This window comes from Spermophilus citellus, assembly GCF_964194105.1.
Source record: "Spermophilus citellus genome assembly, chromosome: 16".
NCBI lineage: Eukaryota > Metazoa > Chordata > Mammalia > Rodentia > Sciuridae > Spermophilus > Spermophilus citellus.
In genome coordinates, this window is record NC_138196.1 from 52,094,007 (window position 1) to 52,121,710 (window position 27,704).

Genomic DNA, 27,704 nt, shown 5'->3' on the forward strand with positions numbered 1-27,704 from the left:
AAATATTAAAAGTCCTTTTTTCTAGCTATTTTGCAATATAAAATATGTTGTTATTTGTAGTCACCCTACTGTGCTTCTGTGCAATAATGCACAAGAAGACACCTCCTCAGTTTTTTTTTTTTGTTTTTTTTTTTTTTGGTTTTGGTGAGGATAATGCTGGGGATCATGCCCAGGGCTTTGAGCATGGCAGGCAAGCACTCTACCACTGAGCTAAATACATCCCCAGCCCAAGATGTGTCCTTCTTAATGAGCTCTTGAAGCGACTCTAATGCAGTACTCTGTGGACCACACTTTCAGGAGCCCTGGAGAGGCCAGACCCCTCTGTCGGTGTTCATTTTTTTTCCTTGTGCTGTTGTCACGTGCCCTTTGAAGTGTCCATGGTTGCTGCACTACCATCAAGTTGACAAGTGGCATAGCCAGAAGGAAAGAAAAGCCATGGGAGCCACAACCCTGGGGCTGTTTGAAGGAGAAATCCCTGCCTCTTTACATCCTTGGGTGGTAGCGAAAACCAATGAAACACTTCACCAGGATCAGCAGGGAGGCCAGTAGCCTGGTTGGACAGTCTGCTGTCTGGAGGTGTCTTCAGATGGGGTGATGTGTTTCCTCACAGTCGAGTAGATTATTACCATTGTGAATCACTTGTGTCTATGCAGCCTCCACCCTTGGCTACCCAGTTCCTACCGGTCCAACATCTAATTTGTAATTACTCAAGGCTGTGCTGAGATTCTAACTCAAGATCATCTGCTTAATATATCTTTTTTTTTTTTTCAGCATAGAATCAACCCAGTTCTGAATTTTTCAAGATTAAACCCATGGCATCTTTCCAATTTTGCTCCCCACATCTTCTGGAATCCTTCACAAGATGAATGAATCTGCCCTGAGAGCTACCTCTGGATGAGGTCTCAAGGCACTGCTGATGCCTGAGATCTCACCCCATACCCCCTAAAGAGGCTGTTCCGTGGCCTTGCACATCTCCATACTTACCTAGAATTAAGTCAGAGAAATGTTCTTGAACTAAAACAACATCAGTGTCTTCCTCATCTTAGAAGCAAAAAAGCAAAGGAGCAGGGGCAAGTGGAGAAAGCCCTTTCGCTGACTTGCCACACATGGCCACCACCTGTGTAGTATTAATAAACTGCAATGGCTATTCTGAAACACTCTCTCTCCGATCCTTATGCATTTTTAATTTTTATAAATATCTGCTCAGACCACTGATATCCTAAATGTCTGAGACCCTTTAAAACTAGAATAGTCTGCAGGATAATACAAACTTATAACCACAAGACGGATAAATCTCTATCATTGCTACAGACCCTCTTTACAGCAAAAAAAAAAAAAAAAAACCAAACAAACCAGAATTCCTGTAATTCATCTTTAATAATTGTGCTTTGTTGAGTTTGTTACATGAGCACTCCTGTTAATGTTGTATAACACACTCTATCACAAAATTTCATTTCATTCTACACAACACTATAAGATAGATACTACTTTAGGACCAAGAAAGCAAGGATCTGAGCTGTACACAGTGGCACATGCCTGTAATCCCATAGACTCACGAGGCAGGAGGATGGAGAGTTGTAGACCAGCCTCAGCAACAGAGCAAGATCCTGTCTCAAAAAAAAAAAAAAAAAAAAAGGTCTAGGTATGTAGCTCAATGGTGAGACAACCCTGGTTCAATCCCCTGTATCAAAAAAGGAAGAAAAAAGAAAGCAAGTTTCTGAGAGTTTTCATGCTTTGGTTTAATGTCCCCACCAAAACTCATGTTAAAATTTAATCCCCACTGTGAAGTAGTTAGAGCTGGATCCAGATAGGACCTTTAAGAGGTAATTATGTCATTGATAAAACCAGGATAAAGAATAATTTGGCAATTTCTAACAAGGTTGAAAAAGTGAATATTCCAATTTCTAGAAGTCTGTCTTATAGTCACAAAGCCAGGAGAAACTCCCACATGTATGAAGGAAACAGAAATAGAGATGTTTAATAAAGTGTTGCTTGTACTAGCAAAATAAATTAAATGTTCATCAAGAGAATGGATAAGAAAGTTGGGGTATATTCAAATTATTAAATATGATAAAGCAGTTACAATGAACTGTGTATTAATAAAGATGACAAAAAGCAAATTGCAAAAGAACTTGAATAGGTTAAAAACATGAAAGACAACACTACATGTTGTTCATATAGTTATGCAGTAAAAACACAAAAAAATGCATGAGTGAAAAACACCAAATTTAGGGAAGAAAGAAAATGAGACTGTGAAGGGGAATACACATGTGGCTTCAATTATATCTGTAATATTTGATTTTTTCATAAGAATAGAGAACTGATACAAATATGGCAAATGTTGAAACATTAAGGCTTGTTAGTGGGTACAATGGTATTTATATTAACTTCTGCGTTTTCTTGTAGATTGAAATGTTTCACAATTTTTCAACAATAAAAATGTTTGGCAATAAAACAACAACAAAAAAAGAGGTGATTATGTCATGAGGGCTCTTCTCTTATGAAGAGATTAATCCATTCATGGATTATTGGATTAATGATTTAATGAGTTCTCTCTCTCTGTCCTAATAGCCAGTTGGACTTTGTCTGTTGTACACACCCCTCCCACCATGTGATTCCCTGTGCCACCTCTAGACTCTGCAGAGTCCCCACCAGCTGGAAGGCCTTTGCCAGATGCAGCCCCCTGACTTCCCAGCCTCCAAACGTAAGCGTAAATTACTTAGACTGTGACATTCAGTTATAACAACAGAAAATAGACTAAGACTTTAGTGACTCATTTAAGATCACAGAACTAAGTGACAGATGAGGGGTGGAGCCCAGAATCTCCATGCCCATTCCAGGGCACATTCTACCATGACATGCGGTACTTGCTGTATGTTTGCACCAAGCAGGACCCACTCAGTTTGCCCATGAGACAACTTGGACACATGCCTGAGCAACAGACATGAGAAGGCACCCTCAAGAGCTCCCACCTACCCCTGAGAGACATGGGACTGACTTTGTCTCAGGACTCACCATCCACCTTGCTGAACTTGTCTTAGACTGCACAAGAGCTGAAGAAGCCTCCATTCCATCCACCTTCCTCTCCTTCACTCAGGATCTGGGCTGCTGCTTCCTAGAAGAATAGACTACCACAGCCATCCAATCCTGGAGAGCTGATGTTCCTGCAGCTTCAGGAGCCAAAAGGGAGTACTCAGACTCTAGAAAAGGAGCAAATAAACCAAGAAAGAAAAAGATAGAAAAATTGGGCAAACCTCAGCATGCATGCCAATCCTGGCCTGAATCTATCCTTGGCCAAGGAGCAATTTAGGCAGGGAAACTGATTCTGCCAGGGGACTATATGTATACATGGGCAGCCACCATGAAATGGCCATGAAGAAGTGGTTGTTCCTAAGCAGTGGTACCCCTCTTAAAGCCCATCTCACTGTGGAAGACAAGGTATTCCTGTTGGACTTTCTGCACCCTCTTAAGTTTGTCCTTGAGACCTGATTTTTTTGACCTTCAAAAAAATCTAGATGTCAAACTCAGGAAGAGACAACTCACCATGATACTTGTTAATGAAAGAAACATCCATGTTGATTCCTCCTGACAGGGAGATGTCAGAGAAAGCATTAGATTAGATGTAACAATGTCAAAGACATAATCCCACACACTCTTCACCCCTGAATCATGGAGCAGGCCTGCCATTCCTATGTTTGTTCATCCACCAAACACTTTCCGAGCTCTATTGTGCCTGGATGGTGGGATGCAGAGAAGAAATGCAGCATTACAGAGTCACCACCAAGTATCAGGGAAATGGGAGACTGCAGGATTGACACAGCTTTTACTAAGTATATATATATATATATATATATATATATATATATATATATATGTATGTATATAATTTTTTACACTGCGAACAAATACTTAGTACAACAACAATGCTCCCACTTTTAAAACACACAGCATTAGTCTTCCCATGGGTCACTGGTTAGTCCAGTGTGGCTAGGGATTGTCGGACACAGATATGTGTAATAATGGCGTCCGTATCCTCAAACACCATTGCTGACCCTCAGACAGTATGAACTGATTTACAGATCTGGGGGCACCAAACAGTCCCCCAATGTCTGGAGAAGGAGGGGAATTTAGACATCAATGAGCAAAGTTACAATATCCTCTAAATCTGTGCTGTCCAAGAGCCACATGAGGACGCTGAGCACTTAGAAGGTGACTAATCTGAACCAAGAAAAGCTGGATGTGTAAGGTACACAATGGATTTTGAGAGAACATGACAAAAAAGAACACAAACTATCTCAGGAATAGCTTTTATGTTGATGAAATATACTGATTTTGGATATATTGGATTAGATAAGTAAACAATTCAAATTAAACCACACTTTTTTTTTTAAATGTGGCTACTAGAAAATTTCAACTTACACATGAGACTCACTTTCTACTGCACAGATGTCTAGATGTCAAACTCAGTGAGCGCAGGGACTGTCTGTTTTTGTTGATCCAGTTCATAGAATTCAGCACAGTGCCTATCCCTTTTCAGGAATGAATGAAAATATAAATGAATAAATGGACATTAGTTACGAATTTCTCTTGAGCATCAGTTCTACACCTTCCTTATCTTCACCTAATGTCTGAGAGGAGATTTGCAAAATCTATCTCCCAAATTAGAATCTCAAGCCCTGACCTCCCGGAGGGCATATCTCACTGTCTGCATGCAAATTCCACTTAGATGAGGAGCAGACATCCAAATTAACATTTCCAGAGAAGAATTCTTTATTTTTCCCCCAAAGTAGTTTCTGCCCAAATTTCTTCTCTTAATAAATGGCACCTGATTTACTTGAAAAGAGTAAAATCCTAGATATCAATCTTGAATCCTCTGTTTCCCTACTCTTTTCCTGCCATTAGTGCCATCACCCAATCCTGACCCAATCAAGAAAGTTTTATTGATTCTATGGAAAAATATTGTCTAGATATGTGCATTTTCTCCACTATCACTACTACATCCAGCCTTAGTATAAACCACCTTCAACTTGCACCTGTGCAACTGTCGTAACTATCCAGGTATTACTGACATCGTCTTCAGAATTTCTTTGAGCCATTATGACCCTTCTGATAAAGACTAAAAAAAAAAAAAGTAAGCCTGATGCATTTTACTGAGAGATGATAAGATGATTTGTATCTTTATTGAACAAATGTACTTTAATATAGAGTATATAAACTGCAAGATGGAAACGGCTAGGGGCATTCATCTAAGTATACACCTGCCCTCGGGCAAGTTTTCATTTATAAATCTGCTCCATTTATAAAGTTCTCCATGGATGGAGGGCCCAGAGACAGGGAGGCTGAGCTTGGACCCTATTCTTCCCCAGGGGTGGGCATCACTCTTCACCCCAGAACCCTTTCTGCCAGCTTTTGGGGACTTCACTAAGGGTGTTCCCCAGCTCAGATGCAAGTGAAACATAACCCTCACCCTTAATTGGATGACACAAAATGTGAAAAACAGTCTTCATTTGCGTGATCACAGAGAAACAAGGAAGTCAAGTATTATGGAACTAAGTCACAGGTATATTTTGCTGATTCAGTTATTTAATGGACTCCTGTTGCCATAGAACTGCAGGGAAAATGGACTTAGCTTACCAGAAAGGAGACGCTCAGAACCTGAATCTTACACGTGGAACTTATGCACTCTCCCTTCCATGACAGGAGAGCAGGGACCTCTGAAGCTCATCTCTGCAATCGGACTTGGGGCCCAACATCTTCATGCTCTTCCCTCTTCCTGCCCCTAAATTTTCCCTTCTCCTAACACAATGTCCTTAAACAATCTCCTCCCCTGCAACTCAGTGGGCACCTGCAAACTCATCCCTGCCCTTCTACTCCTTGGTGTCATCTTGGACCCCTCCCGTATCTGGTCACTCTTATCCACCACCAGCTCTTGTGCATTCCTTCAAAGGTTTCTAGTCCTGGGAGCACCATCTGGAGCTGACCCATAACTCCGTACTTCCACACGATCACAGGTTTCCCAGGACAGGTCCTTTCTTCACTCTCTTCCTGTTGAGTCTACCCATCATGCTCGCTGCTACCAGGTCAATCTTCCAAAGCACAATTTTCTTTAAGTCATGCTCCCCAATAAGCCTGGGCAGCAGCTCCCTGTAGCTTATTCATTCATATTTTATTTATGTGTTTGATTTATTTTGTGATACTGGGGATCAAACTCAGGGCCTCACGCTTGCTAAGTAAGCACTCTACGACTGAACCCTCATTCTTTTTTAAAAATGTGCTTGTCCACTGGGCATAGTGGTGCACATCTATAATCCTAGCAGCTCAGGAGGCTGAGGTACGAGTTCAAAGCCAGGCTCAGCAACTTAGCAAAGCCCTTAGCAACTTAGCAAAACCATTGTCTCAAAATGAAACATAAAAAGGGCTCAGGATGTGGCTCAGTTTGTAAGCACCACTGGATTCAATCCTTGGTACCAAAAACAAAAAGTGCATTTGTCCAATACTAACATTAGGCCATATGCTCTGTGCTGGGATGAACAAAACAGACTGGTAACTCCTGAAGTGTGAATGATCTCCACTCTGCTGTATGATTTTGAATACTTTACCAGCTCCCAGACAGACCTCTACTCCATGATTTCCACAGCATGGAACTCCTTCTCCACTTGTCTTCATTTGAATTTTGTTCATCTCAAAAATGTCAATTCAGAGCCTCCCTCCTTGATGCTTCTTTGAATTCACATCATTTACCCTCTCCACACCAATTATCCGATTCCTATCCTCCAGTCTTATTTTTAATGCAGTTATCTTTTTATTTGTGTGAATCTTATCCCCACAATTAGATATAGATATAAACACAGTTTGAGGAGGGTTCTCCCACAGAGTCTAATTATTAGATAGATAGCCTTGCAATATTTCTGATTAATTCATCTATATAGGAATTTACTATTTGAGGGATTTATTTTCTTATGTGACAGTCTTATAGAGGAAAATCAGACTATTACTTTACTGTTGTCATGTCAAATTGCTCAACTGAGTTTCTATATTCAAGTTTTATATTAAATCTTTAATATAATCTTTAATATAATTTAAAATCTATTCTTTACACTAAAAAAATTGTTCAGAAACTATTTGTAAAGCGGGTGCCATGCTGAAAGTCAGGGAGTGTGTTTGTTTTTGGTGGCCCTGGGCATCAAACCCAGGGCCTAGTGCATGCTAAGCACACACTCTACCACTGAGTGATGCCCCTAGTCCTAAAGTCAGGATTTGATATTTCTTTTTTTGTCCTTATCTACTGTGCTTCATATAGCATTAAGCAAACAGCAAACACCTGATTAAAAAAAAAAAATGATTGATTGCATTACTTTCCAATGTTTCATTGGTTGATTAATCTTGGCTAACTTCACTACTGACTTACTCAAAAGTAGGGTAGTGTTCTGTCCACTGCTGCCAAACAGGGCCTAAGACAGGCCTGCTACCCATCAGAGGGGGAAAATTGCTGAATGTGATGCAAGGATAGAAGGATGGCTAACTGGATAGATGGATAAGTGAATGGATAAGTGATGTAGAGTAGCAGGGATTGCTTCCAGTCTGGGTTATCAGAAATTTTCTGAAGGATCTGGTAGTTGAGCCATGCCTTAAGGGCCAAGGAAGACTTAGATATGAGAGAGGAGATCAAGGGTGAACTTAGGCAAGCAAACAACTCAAGCAAAAGTTTAATGGACCAGAAGAGTTCGCTATTATTCCCCCACCCCAAGTCCCCAAGAAGAAAATAATCCCTCTCCCCCAAGCAATTCCAATTCTAGCACTTGTCTTATTGGTCCAGAATGTGGTGACCACTGTCAGTTATTACTGTCAAGGATTTAACCCCTTCCTGCCTGGGGGCAGTGTTGCATTGTCCCATTTGCAACTGCAGGTGACAACAGATTCCCTTTCTCTATCTCTACCCACAGCAGTGAGGGCATAGGCACAGGACCAAAGACAGAAAACCGGAAGCTCTTACCTGAATGACCGTAACAGAGAAGAGGGGAGGCTGGAATCCGCTTGTGGCAACAGCATCCAGCTGTATCCAGCCCGGTGGCAGTTATTACAGTTTCAATGGCAACATTCTGATTAAACTATTCTTCTTAAAAGATAGCTGTGGTTTTTCCTGCTTCTTAGCACTTGAGCCAGATCAGATATTTCACACTCTAAAATTCTCCAGTTTCCTTCCAATGAATTCTGGATCTACTCAAAACAGTCATAGCTGATTTCTGTTGCTTATGACCAAGAAGCCAGCTATTTTACACTCAACAGCACTGTGCAAAATAGTAGGTGCTTGGCTAATGAGTTGATGGTACAGATGAACATACTTGAAAAGGAGACAAATTTAAGGCAGAAAAATTAACCTAAAGTTTAGACTAGGTCTCTGCATTATTTCTACTTAATATGCAAATTATGGGAACTTTGGCATGTGGTACTTCAGTAGGAACAATATCAGTGAGACAGAGATTTCAGAAAATTACAATTATCTAAATCTAGTCTCTCCAGATTTTTACCAGAAAGCCAGGTTTTGGGCAAAGTACAAGCCTCATATTCCTGCAGTATACTGCCAGGCTGCTAGATTGATTGACTTGAAGAAGATACCCTGAAAGCAGAGACATCCAGACATTTTCAATAGTGAGTCCAAATGTCCAGAACACCATAAGCTGCGTGCATTTAGAATGGAGAGCTATATTAAAGAATAGCCTGGTGAGTATTAAAAAATAGGTATTTTCAGTGCCCACAGAATACATTTTAATAAACTCTAGCTTTGCAGAGTACCACATTATCATCAATTTTACCCAATCAGTGACAACATTGACGATATTTACCTCATTGAACTCATTCCAAAACCATGTATTCAATATATTCAGGCCCAAAACACCTCACTCAATTTTCACTACCCAAGAATACTCTTGATGAGGATTCTTGGATTGAAATTTAACAGTCAAGGAAGAGAATGTGTATGCACAGAGATATATAGGTTCCACACAAGGGTCAGACTTTGATCAGAAAGACCAAGGTATTGAAGGAATCAATAATACAATAACTCTTTAGTAGATTAATTAGATAAAATGTTTTGTGCTAAAAACTTTAGAAGATATTGCATTGTAGGGATAGACTGGCACTAGGTCATCAGACTAGGAGCTTCTTGAGGTCCCATATTTATTCAACTTTGCACACCTTTCATGATCAGGGCCCACTACACACATACACATGCATGCACACGTGCACACACACACACAGAGAAACCTGTACACCCCAGCACCTACCATTGTGGCTAGCACATAGTAAATGCTCAATAAATATTTTTAAGCAAATACATGAAGACCTAAACTTAGAATGAAATTCCACCCCATCACTGACTACACGTACCATACTGCCAGCTCTATACAACACATCTGGGAGGCAAGGATGGGGAAGTTAGAATAAAGGAGCTATGATGTGGCAGACCCCTTACAACCTGAAGTGCTAGCTATTACATCTGACTTTTCAGATGTGAAAAGTGAGGTTCAACGAGATCAGTCACAGAACTAGGAAGAGGTAGCAACAGGCTTTGAACTTAGCTCTTTTTAATTACAAATCTAGTACTCTTTCCATTTTACCCGGGAATCGTAACTAGGGACTCTAAGAAACCCACATAATGCACAATGGGAAATGTTTATGGGTTGGAGATCTGTACCTTTCATCAGATTCCCAAGGTTGTTCAAGACCTTCACAAGGCTAAGATGTGAGCTTCTGGTCGCAGGCAGATGTGGACTAGCATTTTCCCATTACACTGGAGAAGAAGGTAAGAGTCGAGGTGGAAGAAGGTGGTGGTTGCTCTAATCACTCAGATTCAACATCCCTCCAAGCTGATATATTGACTCCAGGAGGTACTGGTGTCCTCCCTGCAAGGAGTGACAAACGACCTGACACAAGTCCCAACCATTTTCCGTGTTCTACTTGGAGAAACTTACAACACTAGTGTGTGTGTGTGTGTGTGTGTGTGTGTGTGTGTGTGTGTGTGTGTTGGGCAGGGATGTTAGAGTGGCCATAGGGACCGGAATCAGACCTCACACACCTGGACATGAAGCCCATGTTGTGTTGTGATCTGAATAAGAGAGAAACCAGTGGAGCTCAAACCCTAGGAACGGAGTAGGAAAACATCCATAGATGGATTAAGTAGTAAATCTAATTCTACTCTGGACTTTTGGATACAGCCTTCTTGGAAGTAACATAGAGATTGGAAACTCTGTTTTTATTCATTTAACAGGTGTTTGAACAGTATACACTGCTATAGTAGGCAGGGTGGCAGGGAGCTCTGTGTAACAGAGTGGAGTAAGGTATATTCTATTACACAAGGCATATTACACAAACCTATAATCGCAAGTCAGTGTGACAAGTACTAAACCAGACACATGATAAAGAGCTGTAGGTGTACTGCCAGAAGGGAGAGAGATTATACCTAAGGGAATGAGAAGCAGTTCTATTGGAGGTGACTCGGCAGTTCAATTAAATAAACATATAGCAAACTTCAGGCACTGGATTGGCTTGGGGGCAGAAGAGTTCTGGACTCAGAATTTCTGCCAGACCCATAATGTTACAAGAATGGAAATTACAACCTGCCAGAGCAAAGGCTGACATAGCTCTGGGAATAACAAACTGTGCGTACATATTCTGGGGGAAGGAATATCTAAGTTAGGTTTGGAAGAATGCATAAGAATTTACCAGGTTTCAGGCAGAAAGATGCATAGACTTAAAGGCTACCCAAAGAGAAGCAAGAATAATAGTAATAGTATTTATAGAGCATTCACCAGGGACTAAGCATTGTTTTAAATGCCATATAGACATGATCTCACAGGGCAAGCCTCTGAGTAGGCACTGTTACTACATTTTATGTGTTCTTAGGTACACACTTTTTTTCGGACTTTAATATCTATGGAATCAGGATGTGTGGTGGACTGTTTGCAAAGTGGCCACCACAATTCCCCTTCCTTGTATCCATGTGCTTGGATAGTGCTTTCTCATACTGATTTTTGACACGACACGTTACTTGTTTTGGTCAATGGAAATAGAGCAAACAAGAAGTAGAGGTTTGAAAGGCAGTTGTACATTGAGGCTTATCCCTTGTGATGTGTTCGGAACCTGAGATCACATTTGAACACGCATGGATTAGTTTGATGGAGTGAGTGGTCATGCAGACAACTGAGGAACCTTAATAACCAACCATCACACCTGGGAGAGAGACCATCCCAGAATATCTAATCCTAGATGATCCACCATTTGACAGTATCTGCAGGAGAGAGCCCAGGAGATACCAGCAGAGGAATCATGGAGCTGCACCCAGCCCCAGAGCTAACCACCAAGATAAGGAGCTCATAAATGTATGTTGTTTTAAGCTGCTCAGTTTTGGTGTGACTTGTTATTTTATACAGTAAAAGCTAACTGATGATACAGACACCATCAAATGATGGTGTCTTGCAATTAAAATGAGCAGCATTTTTTTCCCTTAGGGATTCATAAAATAATAGTGAATCTTATAATTGATTTAGGTTTCAGATCTGATGCAATGCAGTTTCATATTTGGCAGTTAAAAAAGCTAGGGATCTGAGAGTTACTTGCCTTAAGTCTTTAATTAGTAAGTAATGGAACTTGAATCCAAGCAATCTGATGCCATACTTTTGGCCCTTAACCTTCAGATAGTTCCATCTAGCTGGAGAAGGTAACAGACAAACTGGATGATGAGGAAAGCAGGTACAAGTTCTGTAGGTCAACTTTGGAGACGTTGAAAAGAGTTTGAATTCTACCATTTGAGAATCAGAAGCCAATTGAGTTAGGAAGATGGAGGAATAAATAAACTCTTGATGTTGACCAATTAAAATGCTCATATCAAGAAACAGAAAGGAAATAATGTGGGGTGAAGGGTGGGGTCTGGAAGCACTGGCCTCTTTGATGGCTCTAGGTTAGGCAGAACTTCAATGGCAGGAAAGGGCCTGAACAGTGGGGCTGAGCAGCTGGTGGACTGTGACCCAGAAGGAGGAGAGAAATACCCAGGACAGTTACTGTCTGGGTCTCTGCAGACTAGCTCTTCCTCATAAAGTGAATGAAAGTGGCTCAATTATATTTAAAAATTACAAGGAGTGTAGGTAAGGAGAGGACTATGGCTTAATTAGGGCCATTGAAGACCATGTGATAGTTATCAGTAGTTACAGAACAGTGTTGCTTTGGCAGAAACACCCTTCTTCCCCACTGCTGGATGCCCAAGACAGTTGAACTTGCAAATCCAAACAGGGGCATAGTGACAGTACCAAAAGATTTCCAACTGGACTAGGTCGACTTTTAGGCTAATGGTTTAATTTTCAGAGCCAATCACTTATAGCCACCCCATGAAATTTAGGGAGGGACCCTAGCAACATGCTCTCATAGTTAAATGTTCCTCTAGTCTTTGCAAAAGATGATTTAGCTTCTACCAGTTGGTTCAGCCATCACTCTATTCCGTCTCTTCCGTCACTACCCTCTTGCTCAGTAGTGCCAAGGTCATTTTTGGAACCCAGCTAAGGGGAACTGGTGTTGGTTGTATATGTTCCTTTGGGTTTGGGAACTACATTCATGGAATTTGCATCAGGAGGACCTCACCTGCTGTCAGGAGGACCTCACCTGCTGGGCCAACTTACCTAGCCTACTGGTAGGAGGTTCAAAGTCAGAGATTCATATCTCCAAATCAACCTGTCCTAAGGCACCTGGAAATTTATGTGATCAGGGAAGAGGAATTCAGATTGAAATGTGAATAGTCAGAAGGTATACCACAGAAAATTCTTCTAATTGGCATGCATTTAAAATAAAAAGCAATGGGCTGGGATGTGGCTCAAGCGCTCGCCTGGCATGTGTGCAGCCCTGTTCGATCCTCAGCACCACATACAAAGATGTTGTGTCTGCCGAAAACTAAAAAAATAAATATTAAAATTCTCTCTCTCTAAAAAAAAAGCAATGGATCTCATTCTCTTCAATATCTACTCAAAATTCTAAGAAGTCCAGGCCTGGTGGCATATACCTGTAGTCCCAGCAACTAGGGAAGCTGAGGTAGAAGGATCACAAATTCAAAAGCCAGTCTCAGCAACTTAGTGAGTTTGCATAAATAGAGGCCCTCAGCAACTTAGTGAGACCCTGTTTCAAAATAAACCATAAAAAGGGGTGGGGATTTAGCTCAGTTGTGAAGTTCCTCTGGGTTCAATCCCTGGTACCATTTAAAAAAAAAAAAATCTCGAGGAATTCCATCAGTCTTGTTAGGGGAAAGATCAAAAGACTAGATTTTCTTTCTATTCTTTATATAACAAACTGTGTTATTAAAAATGTCATATGGGGCCAGGCGTGGTGGTGCACACCTATAATCCCAGCAGCTCAGGAGGCTAAGGCAGGAGGATCGTTAGTTCAAAGCCAGCCTCAGTAAAAGTGAGGCACTAAGCAACTCAGTGAAACTCTGTCTCTAAATAAAATACAAAATAGGGCTGGGGATATGGCTCTGTAGTTGAGTGTGCCTGAGTTCAATCCCAGTACCCCTCTCCCAAAAAATGTTATATGAGGCCAGCAATGTTGTAGCTCAGTGACAGGGCCTTGCTTAGCATCAACAGACCCTGGGTTCAATCCCAAGTACCACCAAATTAAAAAAAAAATCTTATGTGGCTTTCCTGCTCCCAATACATAATCTCATTCTAATCTAGAGAAAAACATTTGACAGCTGCCAAAAGAAGGATGTTTTGCAAAATACCTGACCAATGTTCCTCAAAACTGTCAAGGTCCTGAAAAAACAAGGTTAATCTAAGAAACTCCCCCAGCCAAGAAGAGCCTCAGGAGACATAAGAGACATACCAAATAAATGTGGTGTGGTATCTTGGTTGGGGTCCTGAAACAGAAAGAGGTAAAAATGAAGGAAATCTGAATAATGAATGGATTTTAGTCATAGTTAATGTATCAGCACTGGCTTGCTGATTGTATCCTAGGTACCCTGCTAATGTAAGACGTGAATCATGTTGGAAGGTGGCTGAGAAGTTGGTGAGAGTGCTGCAATTTTTCCATAAGTTGAAAACTGTTCTAAAAAATAAAGTTTATTAAAAATCTCATACCAAACACCACTAATGAGTACACAACCCAAAACAGTGGGAAAACTTATTTTGGTAGGAGAGAATAATTTTTTAAAATTTTTAGGTTATTTTGTTGAACTTCATGAAATTTTTGGTGCAATTATAATGGGCAATATTCTTTTCCTTCCCACTGCTGGAGGCCCAAGAGAGACTGAAATTTTAAAATTTATATTTTACTGGGATTTCTGTTCTCATTCAAAAGAAACATTGATTGTTGTATTCAGTTTCGTATTTGTAATTTTCTTCAAGAGCTCCCCCAAATTGTATAAACTTTAGGTTCCACACACCCTGAATCCACCCGTGGTTAGTCCTGATTACATGTGTATAGTTAGAAAGATGTCCAGTTAAACACTGAGTACTATTACGTAAATACCATCCTAGGACTAGCAGTGGAGTGAGAAGGGGTAGGATGATTCATGAGGATTCATGGGACACAGTGCCTGCCCTCCAGGCACTAAGCGTTTCATGAGGGTCATTGATTATATGCCTATTGTACATGGTGTCTCAAGACAGGTTGAACATCATTTACTGATGACAACTCTTTCATCAATGACCAAGACCTGGCATTCAAAGCACACTGACTAGTGTTGAATGATGTAACTTGACTTCAGATGATGAGGATTGAAAGCAATAGATGTAGAAGATCAAAAATAATCACAGCTGGGCTGGGGTTGTGGCTCACTGACAAAGCACTTGCCTAGCACATGTGAGGCACTGGGTTTGATCCTTAGTACCCCTCTCTGTAAGTCACAAAATGGAACGTTTAATTATAGAGCCTGGAACCTTCATTGAATGAGAAAGCTCAGGGCCTGGGCTGTCAGTCCCTAGGACACTGTTCTATAGTAGGTATTATTCCTGTTTACAGAGGATAAAATAGGGATTAATGCAGATTTGCCCAACCCTAAAGTTTGTATTCTTAACCACTGTGCAATACAACCTCCCATCAAAGTCTATCTGATGGCCACAGGACAATCCTCCAAATTGTGAAACATTTTGAAATGTCAGGAAGAAAGGTTTTAGTTTTGTTTTGTTTTTCTTCAGTGTTAGTGCTGGAATAGACCTGAGAGATTGAGATTATTTAGTTTGTTTTTCCTTTATTTCTAGAGGGAAAGTCTGAGGCGCTGGGGAATGAAGTCGCTGTTCAATGTCATATAACAGCTTCTGCCAGAGAGAGTAGGAACTCAGATCTGATTCCAGATTGTGTGCATTCTCCACTCTAAAGTTATAAATCACCTGTATTAAGAGTTAGAGCCTGGGAAGAGGCATCCAGTTTGAGTTCAGTGTCTTGGAATGGGAAGCGATACAGAGACAACTGCCTGAATGTTATGGAAAGAAACGTACCCCCGCCACCCCATTCATATGTTCAAGGGCCTGAGAATGTGATTTTATTTTGGAAATAGGATCTTTAACAGAGACAATCAAGTTAATACAAGGTCATCAGGTTGAGCCCTAATGCAATATCCTTATAAAAAGGGAAATTGAGACATACTTTGTAGAGCCAAGGTGACGTGAAAAGCCACAGGGAGAAGACAACCATTTGCAATGCAGAAAGACCTGCAACAGATTCTTCCTTTCAGTTCTGTGAAAGAACCAAACTTGTCAACTCCTTGATTTCATACATCTAGTCTCCAGAGCTGTGAGTCAATGAATTTCTATTGCTAAAGCCACCTAATTTATGATACTTTGTTACACAGCCCTGGGAAAGGAATATACTACAGAACTGGGAAAGTGGCTAAGGATGCCCTGGGCCTCACAGACTGGTCAAAAAAGTAAGAAGGTAAAGGAGAGGATAAAATGATGAAATCATGGGTGTGGAGAAAGAGACATGGGCGAAGAAACCAAAGATTATCCAATAAAGGAATGTGCAATCTATTTTTTCTAATAAAAAATATTTTTTTCTAATAAAAATAAATGTGGAGTCTATTTTTTTTCTCTCATTTAAATGGGTGCATGTCCATCTGGAAGATACAGATCTTGAAGGGGAGCTAGAAGCAGCCAGCTGTTACAGAAGTTGTTGGTGTGTGGGTTGCTCTCACCACTACTATGCCACAGAGCCCAGCACAGTGTGAGAGGAAACAAATACAATTGCTACTTTTGGGTGTTCTGGAAAAGCTCTAGAGACACCCAGGAAAAGTGTTTTAAGATATTATTTGCTGCCTAGTGCAGTGGTGCATGCCTATAATCTCAGTGATTAGGGAGGCTGAAGCAGGAGGATTGCAAGTTCAAGGCCAACGTCAGCAACTTAGTGAGACCCTGTATAAAAATTTTAAAAAGCCAGGGATATGACTCATTGATAAAGCACCCCAGGGTTCAATCCCCAGTGCCTCTCCTCCTTCCATTATTTGCTGGAATCAACTTGAATATGCTTGAGCCTAGAAGGAACACATCTGTTTTTAACCAGTGTAAACTTCAGTATAATCCCACCATTGTTATGTGCATGCTCTGGAGGCAGACCATTTTGAGTTCCAGGTGTAGTCTTGCCCTCAACTGACATATAACCTCTGTGCCTCCATTTCCTCTTCTGTAAAAGGGGAATGATGATAGCACCAATGTAAGGGTCCGGCGAAGCGTCGGAGAAAGAGACCACACGAGACTAGCTTCATGCAATGGCAAGGGGGATTTATTAGGGATCCGTTCCAGCGCGCTGGGGCTCCGTGCTCACTCAAGAAGGGAGAGCAGCCCAGAGCCCAGAGCAGAGGTCAAGCAGAGCTTAAGTACACTTTTTTTTTTTTTTTTTTGGGGGAGAGAGAGAGAGAGAGAGAGAGAGAGAGAGAGAGAGAGAGAGAGAGAGAGAGAGAGAATTTTATTTTATTTTTTTTAGTTCTCGGCGGACACAACATCCCTGTTTGCATGTGGTGCTGAGGATCGAACCCGGGCCGCACGCATACCAGACGAGCGCGCTACCGCCTGACCCACATCCCCAGCCCCTTAAGTACACTTTTTGGAGAGGGCAGGGGGCTTTGCATGCATCAGAACAAATCATCATGAGGCGCGGGAAAATTGAACAATTCTGATACATGATTAGTCCATTCATTGGCAGGAACAGTTTGGGCAGGGGCGATTGGTCACTTCTAAACGGGGTACACATTTAAACTGATTGGTCCTGGGGCCTATATGCTTACGTGCCATGCTACCTGGAGCCCTTAGCTATTAAACAACCAGGGAATCAATGGAGATATTTACTGGGCAGTTCCCGCATTGTCCTAACAACTTTACAGAGATTACAGGTTCCGGGGATAGCAGAGGAATTGTAACAATAGACTTTTACCTTTTAGCCCAGGCCTTGTAATCTAGAAGCTTTACAATGCCCTAGTCTTTTACACTTTAACTCAGACTTTTGCAGCTTAGAATCAGCTTAGAAATTTTACCTTTACACCATCTCATAGGGTTATGATGAAGATAGGGTCATGCATGTGCAGTGTCTGATATTAAGCATCCAATAAGGGGTATGTTACTGAAGTGGCACCCCCTTTCTCCACAGAAAAGCCCTCTTCACCATGGCTGATTTTAGGACTGTCAGAAAAAGAGTCCAATGTAGATTAACTTCCTATTTTCATGTCACCCTGGTTACTTGGCCACTGGCAGAGAAGATACCAGCACTCCAGGTGCTGGACACCCCCTTACTAGTTTTTCACAAACCTATCCAGTATAGTACTTTGAAGAAATGTGCAAACAAGGCCTCTGGCCTTGAGCTGGGCTTCACAGAGATGTCTACATTTTTAAGATAAGTTACAAATGAGCCCATGGTAACAGCTGGCAGGGGGAGGATAGAAAGGGGAGATGAAGCTCTCCCCTTCTCAGGTGTTGTCCTTGAAGAGTTAACTTGCCCAGGACAGTGAAAGAAAAAGCTGCTTTTATGTGAACTTCTGCAGACTGTGAAATGCTGAGCCCCTCCCCTTACATGCTGGGTATAAAATTCTGAAACTCCCTGAACTCGGGGTTCAGGGGATTGATTGATTACAGCAAAGGCTGTACCCTCTGAACCTGGCTGCAGCCAAATAAAACTGTTTCCTGCTATCTTTGGTGCCTGGCCTCCTTTGTCCCTACAACATTTTTGGAGACCACAAAGGGACCAAGGAGGTAAGGAAGGCTATTCGGCCTCTCTTGTCTCCCAGGGACCGGCTTTCCTGGGGCAATGGGGGACAGCAGTCCCCTTGGCGCGCCCAGGCCCCTCTAGGCCTGAAGGATGATCGACTCACCCAGCACCCTAGGGCTGCCACTCCAGAGTGTTGAGAGTCACAGCCCAGTCAGAATGACACCTGGCATTTGCCAGAGGGAATGTTTGAAAGGTGATGCCAGCGAACCATTGAGATGATGATTTGAGTTAAGCTATATATAATTGCTGTGATGCTGGATTGATTGTATTGTATATTTGACCTTTACTGTCAGGCAATAGGGCGGCTCTTGCTGCCTCGGGCGCCGGCTACTTTGAAGTTCCCGTGAGTTCTCCTGGGGGTTCAGGGAGATTACGGAGCCCGGTGGAGGGAGTGTGTTCCCGTGTGGTGTGTGCAGTGCCGGTGAGAGGGGAGTAAAGGGTTGCTGTTTGAATCTACAAGGCTTTGTGGCGGCTCGATTATTTGTGCCCAGCCAGACTACGGCACCAGAGCGCAACAGAACCCACAGGCAGCAGGAACCAGAATTAGGGTTTTGTGGCACCGCCCATCTGAACAGGTAGGACCTGCGTCCATTTGGTCTTGTAGCCCACCTGACTTCCCCTTCGAGGCCTAAGCAGGTGGAAGAGAGGCTTGATCACCCTCCAAAGTGATCAAGTACCCTCCAAAGTGGTTGGAGCTGAAACAGACCTGGGGAGTCGCCCGAGTAGTCTCTGTTCGGGGTCAGTGAGCAGAGGGGAAACCGTGACTCCCTTTTCAGTTTGGTTTGGAATTGTTGGAATTTGGGCGGTATAGAAATTCTGTCCTGGCCTTGTCTGTGTGAAAGTGTGTGAATGAGACGGACAAAGGGAAGGGTTCCGACCCAACCTGAGGGCCGAAGCGAGTGCAGAGTCCTGATCTGCGGTTCCGTGGCACCTCATACAGTCTATGGTGGAATTTCACCAACCAACGTCTAGGTGAAAGCTCCAGGTCGGGGGTTGATACCAACCCGCAAGGCTAAGAGGGCCCTAAGTCCCCGCGAGGGGAACAGTAGAAGATGGACGAAGCGAGTCTTGTCCTAAGTGTGTTTTGTTCTAAGTGTGCGACACCGATGCAGGGTGGAACATGGGATGCACACTAAGGAAACTGAGCCTTCTGAAATGTCTGTGAGAAACCTTTAGGAAGGTTTTCCTGGTAACTGTGGGGTGAGACTCACTCCACAAAGGTGGCATACTCTGTGAATTAGAGTGGCTCACCCAAGATGTGGACTGGCCACCAGAAGGATCTTTAGATGAGAGAGTCATTGCTGAGGTCTTTTGATTGTGGTTGGAACCCTGAACCAATTCTCTTACATTGATTGCTGTCAAGAGATAGTACAGAAACAGCCCCCTTGGTTGAGAGCCTGTCTAGATGGACAGTCCAAGCTGACGTTAGCCAGGAGCATAATGGTCTCTAAGACCCAGTGGAAAGCAGCTAAACAGAAAACCTGACTAGGAAAGACAGGAAAGGGAACAATTTTCCCCGTGAGCCAGAACAGGACCCAAGACCAACTTTGCCAAGACCACTGGGACAGCAGACTGTCCCCTAGCCCCCTTGTCCTCAGAGACAACAAATGATGGCTCCCAATACTGGCTCTTCCTTCCTCTGTGATGCCCTGAGAGCCAAAGGCTTCCTAGAACCAAGCACTCTTTCACCTCCCAAGATGAAGGTGGGAAATTTGTCCCAAGATCAGAGCCACAACTCAGATGAGAACTCTCCAGATGCCCCTGCAAGAGACTAAAGGACCTGCCCATACTGACCAGAGGGAAATGCCTGAGGGAAACAAGGCAGTTTTGTGTGCCAGCCTTTCACCACCATTGAGCTCATAAGCTGGAAAAATCATACTCCCTCTATACAGAGAAACCCTGGGCTGCCACAGTCTTGGCTGGGCACAGAATCACGAGCCACCACACAGCTTTGTAGATTCAAACAGCAATTCTTTATTCCCGAACTCACACCGGCCTCTACACACGTTCTGGGGCAATCCCAGTTCTCCTGCCCAATTCATCTACTCCACGAGGCTTTTTTCCAATCTCCTTTGAATCTCACGAGAACTCAACGGGAACAAGCAGCAGGAGCACCCTAATCCCAGCAGCAATAATCCTCAACCTCCAACTTCCCTAAAACCCCTATTGTCTTAAACTGGGAACGCCTTAAAACCAAATTATCTTAAACCCGGATACTTCCTAAAACCTGGATCCACCCTGGTCATTGAGCAGGGTCACCTTTCTCAAACACACATGCAAGGTCACAGCAAATTTCCAAGGCAAGTCCATTTAACATGGCAAGGAAATATCGATGCGTCATTCCCACTTGGCAATGGCCCTCAGCACTGGGCCATGACTGATCTGATGCAGCCATTATCCAGACCTAGGATGGGATCCCAACAAAGAAGAAGGTCTAAAATAAAAAGATGTCAAGAAGCCCTCATAGAAAGTCTAAAAGAAAAGAAAAAGTGAGAGAGAATAAAACACACTCTCTGTTCCCAAGAGTTAGAAGGAATCGGAGCCAGACCTGAGCCCTAGCCTAAGCGGAGCATCTGCAGACAAACAGAGCCGAGATAAGCCTCCCGATGCTCCAACATCTCCCTGTCGCACCCTGAACATTTCTCTCGGCCCCAAATCTGCCTAAGGCCCCTCTGTCCTATGAAACCGACAACAATGATCAAAAGAAATGTGCCCAACTGACTCAGAGCTAAATGTCCAGGCTACCGCTGCTGCCGCCCCTCTCTCTGCCCAGAGGTGCCCAGGGGAGGAAGGGCACATACAAGTGTAGCAGCCACAATGCAAGTTTGTCAGTGAAGAAATGCATAGGCTCAAGCAACAGGTGATCAATGCAGCCTTTGTGGGACAGGCTCAAAGAGCCATTTGCCAAAATTTACAATCCTAGAGGGCTTTACTGAGAAGTGTGCCAATGAGCTGATTAAGGTGGCCACTACAGTTCTCATCAATCAAGATCCAGAGACTCAAAGACAGGCAGACCAAAAAGATGAAGTGGAGGATAGATCTCCTTACAGCTGCCCTCACCACAAACCCAGAGGTCACTCAAAGGGAGGTCTCACTAGAACAAAGCCAATGGTCCAAATGTTTATAAGGAAAAAAAAAAGCATGGCCAGACAAAAGGGGAAGCCTCCAATGGCCCCAGCAGACAAGTACCCACTGCCATGCTCAAAAGCTAAGACTTGAACAGAGAAGGAGTGAATGTTTTCCCCAAGCCTTTGGCCCCAGCCCCTCCTTTCAGTTTCTTCCCACTTGCTGGGAAGTTGATGATTGACGAATATGGCAGGGGTCCCATAGACACACAGAACTGCATCAGATGCACAGGACCCAGCACCTCAGGAAGGCTCAGCTGCTGCAAGCTTCCAAATGAACCAGGAATATGTTCATGTTAACAGCCGGTAGTGGGCCATAGGGTGCTCACTCCAAAAGGACATGCCACCCTGGCTCCAAGCCACACGCTGTGAGCCACCAGCAGAAAGGGCCACAGAGCCCCATGCACCCAGGCACACTGAACAAAACACAAGCGGGGCAGCTACTATAGACAATTAGAGCAGGCTCCCACCTGACAAGAGGAGAAAACCATGCAAAGAGCGACACCTAGGTGGGCACCATGTGGCTGCCACACTGGGACTTGCACGGAACCACACTGCTGCCCTCCAACCTTGGCAGACGGCCCACAGTGAGATTGACATAGGTGCCTTTTACACAAATTATGTCCCAGGTCTTCAGCCTCTGCTAAGATTTAAGAGTTGGAGAATCCCAGCAGCCAAGATCCTACACTGGGAGATAACAAAAAAAATTCCTGCATCTTAAAGCGCCTGACGCTCTATGTATGCCTCCCTTCCCTAGATGACAGTTCCTCCCAGGGGCTTGAGTACACCATCCTTGGGACAGCACTGGACTCTGACTTAAAAGCCCATATCTACCAAGAAAAAGGTCAAATACTTTGGTTACCATCTGACTCAGCAACAGAACAGACAATAGCAACTGGGCCTCAAAAGAAACAGGAGATGTGCTCAATTCCAGTCCCTTCAACCTGCCAACAGACTAGAGAATTCGTGGGGGCTATTGGGTTCAGACATGTATGGATCCCCAACTTTCAGTTATGACAAAAGCCGTCTATGAAGCCACAAAGGGGGGAAAATGGGATCCTCTTATATGGGGATCAACTAAGCAAAAGGCCTTTGAGGACATTAAATAAGCACTCACCTGTGAACCTGGATTATGGCTCCCTGACCTCACAAAGCCTTTCTTTCTGTATGTCCATGATTGGTCTGGAGTACCTATAGGAGTTTTGACTCAGATGCTGGGACATGGCACCGTCCAGTGGCCTATTTGTCCAAACAGGTGGACTCTGTAGCCCAGGGCTGGCCACCTTGTTTATGGGCCCTTGCAGCCACAGCTCTTCTGGTGTTGGAAGCTGATAAACTGGCCATGGGACAAGAACTGGTTGTCAGAGTTCCTCATTCAATTTTGACATCGTTAAAATATAAAGGACACTATTGGTTGACTAATGAAAGAATGGTCAAATATCAGGGGATGTTATGTGAAAACCCACGTATCCATGTTGAGGTCATCAGAACTCTAAACTCAGCAACTTTGCTGCCCATTGGACCTGGAAAACCTGATCACAAATGTGTTGAGTCATGGGTGAAGTGTTCTCCGCAGACCAGCCTCTCAAGGACCCTGATGCAGAGTACTTCACAGATGGAAGCAGTTTTTAAAAGATGAGGTATGTTTTGCTGGATATGCAATGGTCACTCTGGACTCTACTGTTGAGGCAGAGCCTCTGCCTCAGGGAACTTCAGCACAAAAAGTATTGCTTTGACTTAAGCACCTCAGTTGACAGGAGGAGTCTATGTGAATATTTACAGACTCAAAATATGTGTTTGCTACCCTTCATGTTCATAGGGACTTATGTAGGCTAATTAACTCAGGAGAAAAAAAAGGGGGGGACATGATGGATAGGCAAGAAATTCTTAAACTTTAGGATGCACTGTGGGCTCCCAGGAAGATTGTGATTATATATTGCCAAGGTCATCAAAAGGGAAACACTATGGTTTCTCAAGGCAACCAGAGAGCTAAGAGGCCAAGTTAGCTGTCTGCAAGAAACGGGAAGAAAATCCAGTCCCAGATTTAAATGCTGCCCTTCTGCCTGGCCAACTAGCTAACAGAAAGGGAGCCAACATACTCCCAACATGAAAGTAAGTGATCTAAGACTGAAAAAGGAAATTTTCTCCCAGGTGGATGGTGGAAATTTTCTGATGGCTGGAATAGCCATCCCAGAGATTCTAGCCCCAGCCTTTATCAAGACAGTTTCGCAGGAAAACATATTGGACATACAGCACTAGAGACAGTTCTGAGTTGACATTTCTATGTCCCCCGGCTCACAAGCAACACCTGGATGATCTACAAACAATGTGAGGTTTGTGCTCACAACAATCCTTGTCAGGGCCCAAGCTCCCACCAGGAATCCAAACTATAGGATGAGCACTTTTTGAAGACTTGGAAGTAAACTTCACTGAACTGCCACGCTCACGAGGCTATAAGTAACTTGTTTTTTTTATGTGTTCATACTCTGACGGGTGGAAGCCTTTCCCACCTGCACTGAAAAGGCTAGGAAAATACTAGGATGCTTCTCTGTGAAATGATTCCCAGATTTGGTGTCCCAATAATTATTGGCTCGGACAATGGGCCAGATTTTGGGCAGAGGTGATATGATTACTGACCAAGAGTGTAAACGTCAGATGGAAGTTACATACTGCCTATAGGCTGCAGAGTTCTGGTAAAGTTCAAAGGATGAACAGGACTTTAAGGCTCAATTGGGTAAGCTGTGTCAGGAGACTCACTTACATTGTGATGAACTTCTCCCTATTACACTGTTGTGGATTAGATCCACTCCCACTAGGAGGAATGGATTCTTTTCTTTTGAGATAATATATGGGAGGCCCCCCTCTTATTAGGGGACTATAGGGAGACTTAAGAGAGATAGGAAAATTAACCTTGAGACAACAGCTTCAGGTCTTAGGGAAAACTTTACAGGTTCTCAACCAATGGGTTAGAGAAAGATTGCCAGTAAGTTTGACCCAGGTGCACACTCCTTCAAGCCTGGAGATTGAGTCTGAGTCCAAGAATGAAATATTCAACCCCTGAACTTGTTTGGAAGGTCCCTTTCACTGTTATTTTATCCACCTCAACTGCAGTAAAGTTTGCAGAGATAGGTTCCTGGATTCACTACACCAGACTCACGCCTGCAGCTGCAAACTGGGAGTGCTCTCCAGGTGCTGCTACACCCTTGAAGCCGACCATCCTGAAGAAAAAGGAGCACCAAAGAAGCTTGAGTATAAGAAGGACAACAGCCCTGCTCCAGTCACTCTGGAAGTTGACTGGTCTTTGCACGGCCGAAGCTTGAGGAGACTATGACCTTGTTTCAGCCACACAGGAGGGACTGGCTGATCAATGCCCCGTGAAGGATAAACTTCCCAGCAGGACTAATGGACTCTTTCAACCTCAGAGATAGTTCTTATACTGTAATGCATTGCCACCCCTTGCTTCTGGATATATGCACAGTTCTTTGGTTTTTGCAACTGCTTTGATAACAGTAACTCTTACTGAATGGACTCTGGGTAACAAATTTCACTTATAGTTTCTTTTTATCTTGCTTATATAAGTTTTCTAGGATTTGTTTGGTGTTATTAGTTTGGCTTTGTTAATTTATGCTGTTTAACCTTTGCTAACCAAAATGTTAGTCTATTATTTAGTTTGGTTTCCTTTGATAACCATAAGGGATTCTGCCCTACTCCTATTCCAACCATGGAGATCATGTGAACCATGTGTCAAGACAATCCACTATATATAAGAGGTGGTAAAATATATATTTAGGACCTGTCCCACCAGAGGAATGTTATAGATGGATGACTGTTTGGAAAGGAAAAAGAGGTCCATTGGAAAGAAACTTGATTTAGGAGGTCACCAATCTTGGGGTGAAAGTAACTGGCCACCCCAGAGGATAATTGCCACTTATGCTCCAGATACCTGGGCACAAAATGGCAGTTGGAGTTATAAACTCCTATTTACTTGTTAAATAGAATTATTCACTTACAAGCTGTACTAGAAATTATTATTAATCAGACTGCCACAGCCTTTGACCTCCTAGCCACACAACAGACCAGATGCAAGGGGCTAATTATCAAAACCACTTGGCATTAGATAACTTACTGGGTGAGGAAAAAAAATATGTGGAGAGTTCAATAGCTCAGATTGTTGCATCCAAATGGATGACAATAGACAAACAGTTAAGTATATAGCCAACAACACAAGAGAACTAGCACATGTGCTCATTCATACCTAGAAGGGCATTAAAGTTTGGGTCCCAAACATGCTTTTGGGAGATGGTTTTCAACTCTTGGTAGATTTTAAAGCTTAACTGGTGTTAATGGGTATTCTGCTGTTAACCTGTTTATTGCTCCCATGTTTGGCTCCACTGTGCATTAAAACTATTGGGTCCACTGTAGAAGCTGCTGTTGAAAGGATGACAACTAAGGTTTTGACATTGTAAAAGGTTAAGCCAAGATAATGGTAATGATGCTCTTAAATTTAAAGGATTAAATTATGGGGAGCATCATTAAAGGGGGGAATTGAAGTGGCACCCCATTTCTCCACAGAAAAGCCCTCTTCACCATGGCTGATGTTAGGACTGTCAGAAAAAGAGTCCAATGTAGATTAACTTCCTATTTTCATGTCACCCTGTTTACTTGGCCACTGGTCAAGAAGATACCAGCACTCCAGGTGCTGGACACCCCCTTACTAGTTTTTCACAAACCTATCCAGTATAGTACTTTGAAGAAATGTGCAAACAAGGCCTCTGGCCTTGAGCTGGGCTTCACAGAGATGTCTACATTTTTAAGATAAGTTACAAATGAGCCCATGGTAACAGCTGGCAGGGGGAGGATAGAAAGGGGAGATGAAGCTCTCCCCTTCTCAGGTGTTGTCCTTGAAGAGTTAACTTGCCCAGGACAGTGAAAGAAAAAGCTGCTTTTATGTGAACTTCTGCAGACTGTGAACTTCTGAGCCCCTCCCCTTACATGCTGGGTATAAAATTCTGAAACTCCCTGAACTCGGGGTTCAGGGGATTGATTGATTACAGCAAAGGCTGTACCCTCTGAACCTGGCTGCAGCCAAATAAAACTGTTTCCTGCTATCTTTGGTGCCTGGCCTCCTTTGTCCCTACAACATTATCACCCAGAGGCCTTTTTTTTTTTTTTTTTTTTTTTTTTTTTTTTAGAGAGAGAGTGAGAGAGAGAGAGAGAGAGAGAGAGAGAGAGAGAGAGAGAGAGAGAGAGAGAATTTTTAATATTTATTTTTTAGTTCTCTGCGGACACAACATCTTTGTTGGTATGTGGTGCTGAGGATCGAACCCGGGCCGCACGCATGCCAGGCGAGCGCGCTACCGCTTGAGCCACATCCCCAGCCCCGTTGTTTTTTTTTTTTTTTTTTTTTTTTTTAACAATAATTCTTCTCATCCCTCAAATTCAAAGCAGTACTAGACCTCTGCCCAATGCTTGGTGCAAACACCACTGTAACTGGACAACTATTAGAGCTTAAAGATACTGGCAGGCCTCAGGAACTAAGAGGAAAAGTAACATTTGAGATGTGAGCCTGAAAACAATTGCGTTGGTGTCTGAAAATCCCTCAAAGTTCATCCCATAGAATACCTCAAAACTGCATGGCAAGAACTCTGCAGGTGAATGTGATGCTTCAGCAATGCCTAATCTCTTTTGCTCTAACTATCCTGGGGCCTGAATTGTCCAGGGTTGCTTCATGTCTAGGACATTGCCCAAGTCCACACAGGTCTTCCCTGCCAGGAACTGTGGGGAAACTCAGGGTGGGGACGGTGGTGAAATCCTCCTAAAAGGGGTCGCGTAAGTTTGTGCCAAAGAAAAACGGAAAGGGAAACTCTTGGACCACCAGACATCTGCAGAGCAGAACCCCGGGGACTACAAGAAGTCAGTGGGGCAGGTGGCTGAGCGTGCAAGGAGCAAAAAGACGTCTCCCACCTCAAGGCATCGCAGACTCGCAGTCTCCGGGCCTTTGGGGCTGGGGCACTACGATTCACCCTTTGCCCTTCCTCAGATTTCGTTGTGAAACCGGAGGGCAGTTCGGGTGATTTCAGCCTCTTTTGCCCGCCACCCGCTAGCAACGCACGCGCCCAGCGGGGGGGCGGGGCCTGGAGGATGGGGCAGGGCTTGCAAGGCGGGGCGGGGCGGGGCGGGCGCGGCACGCGCACTTACAGGCGCCTAGTTCGGCGGCGGCAGCCGAGGGGGCGCAGCCAGTGGGCAGTGGCGGCGGTGGCTCTTTAAATAGCACCAGGACCCGGCGCTGGGCTGGGAGTGGACTGCAGTGACAGCCGCCGGCGGAGCGGCCCGGGTAGCGGAGGAGGTGAG

At 43.5% G+C, this 27,704-nt stretch overlaps 1 protein-coding gene and 1 long non-coding RNA gene across 3 annotated transcripts in view; one reads left to right on the forward strand and one right to left on the reverse strand.

Moving 5' to 3' along the window:
• Positions 1–1,387: 1,387 nt before the first annotated feature.
• On the reverse strand, positions 1,388–27,684 carry LOC308635128. 2 transcript variants are annotated; one of them, XR_014019144.1, is made up of 6 exons: positions 27,552–27,667; positions 7,994–8,341; positions 4,420–4,529; positions 3,544–3,585; positions 3,016–3,200; positions 1,388–1,607 (listed from the first exon to the last, which is right to left on the reverse strand). It is a non-coding gene; the product is annotated as an uncharacterized lncRNA (long non-coding RNA). The 2 variants fall into 2 exon arrangements; XR_014019143.1 differs by lacking the exon at positions 7,994–8,341 and having other exon boundaries at positions 27,552–27,684.
• The window catches only part of ACSL1 (acyl-CoA synthetase long chain family member 1), a 60,763-nt gene continuing 60,597 nt past the window's right edge, over positions 27,539–27,704 (forward strand). Inside the window, exon 1 of the mRNA XM_081269394.1 lies at positions 27,539–27,699. The gene's annotated coding sequence lies outside the window, so the exon portion shown is untranslated. The remainder of the gene's footprint in view (positions 27,700–27,704) is intronic.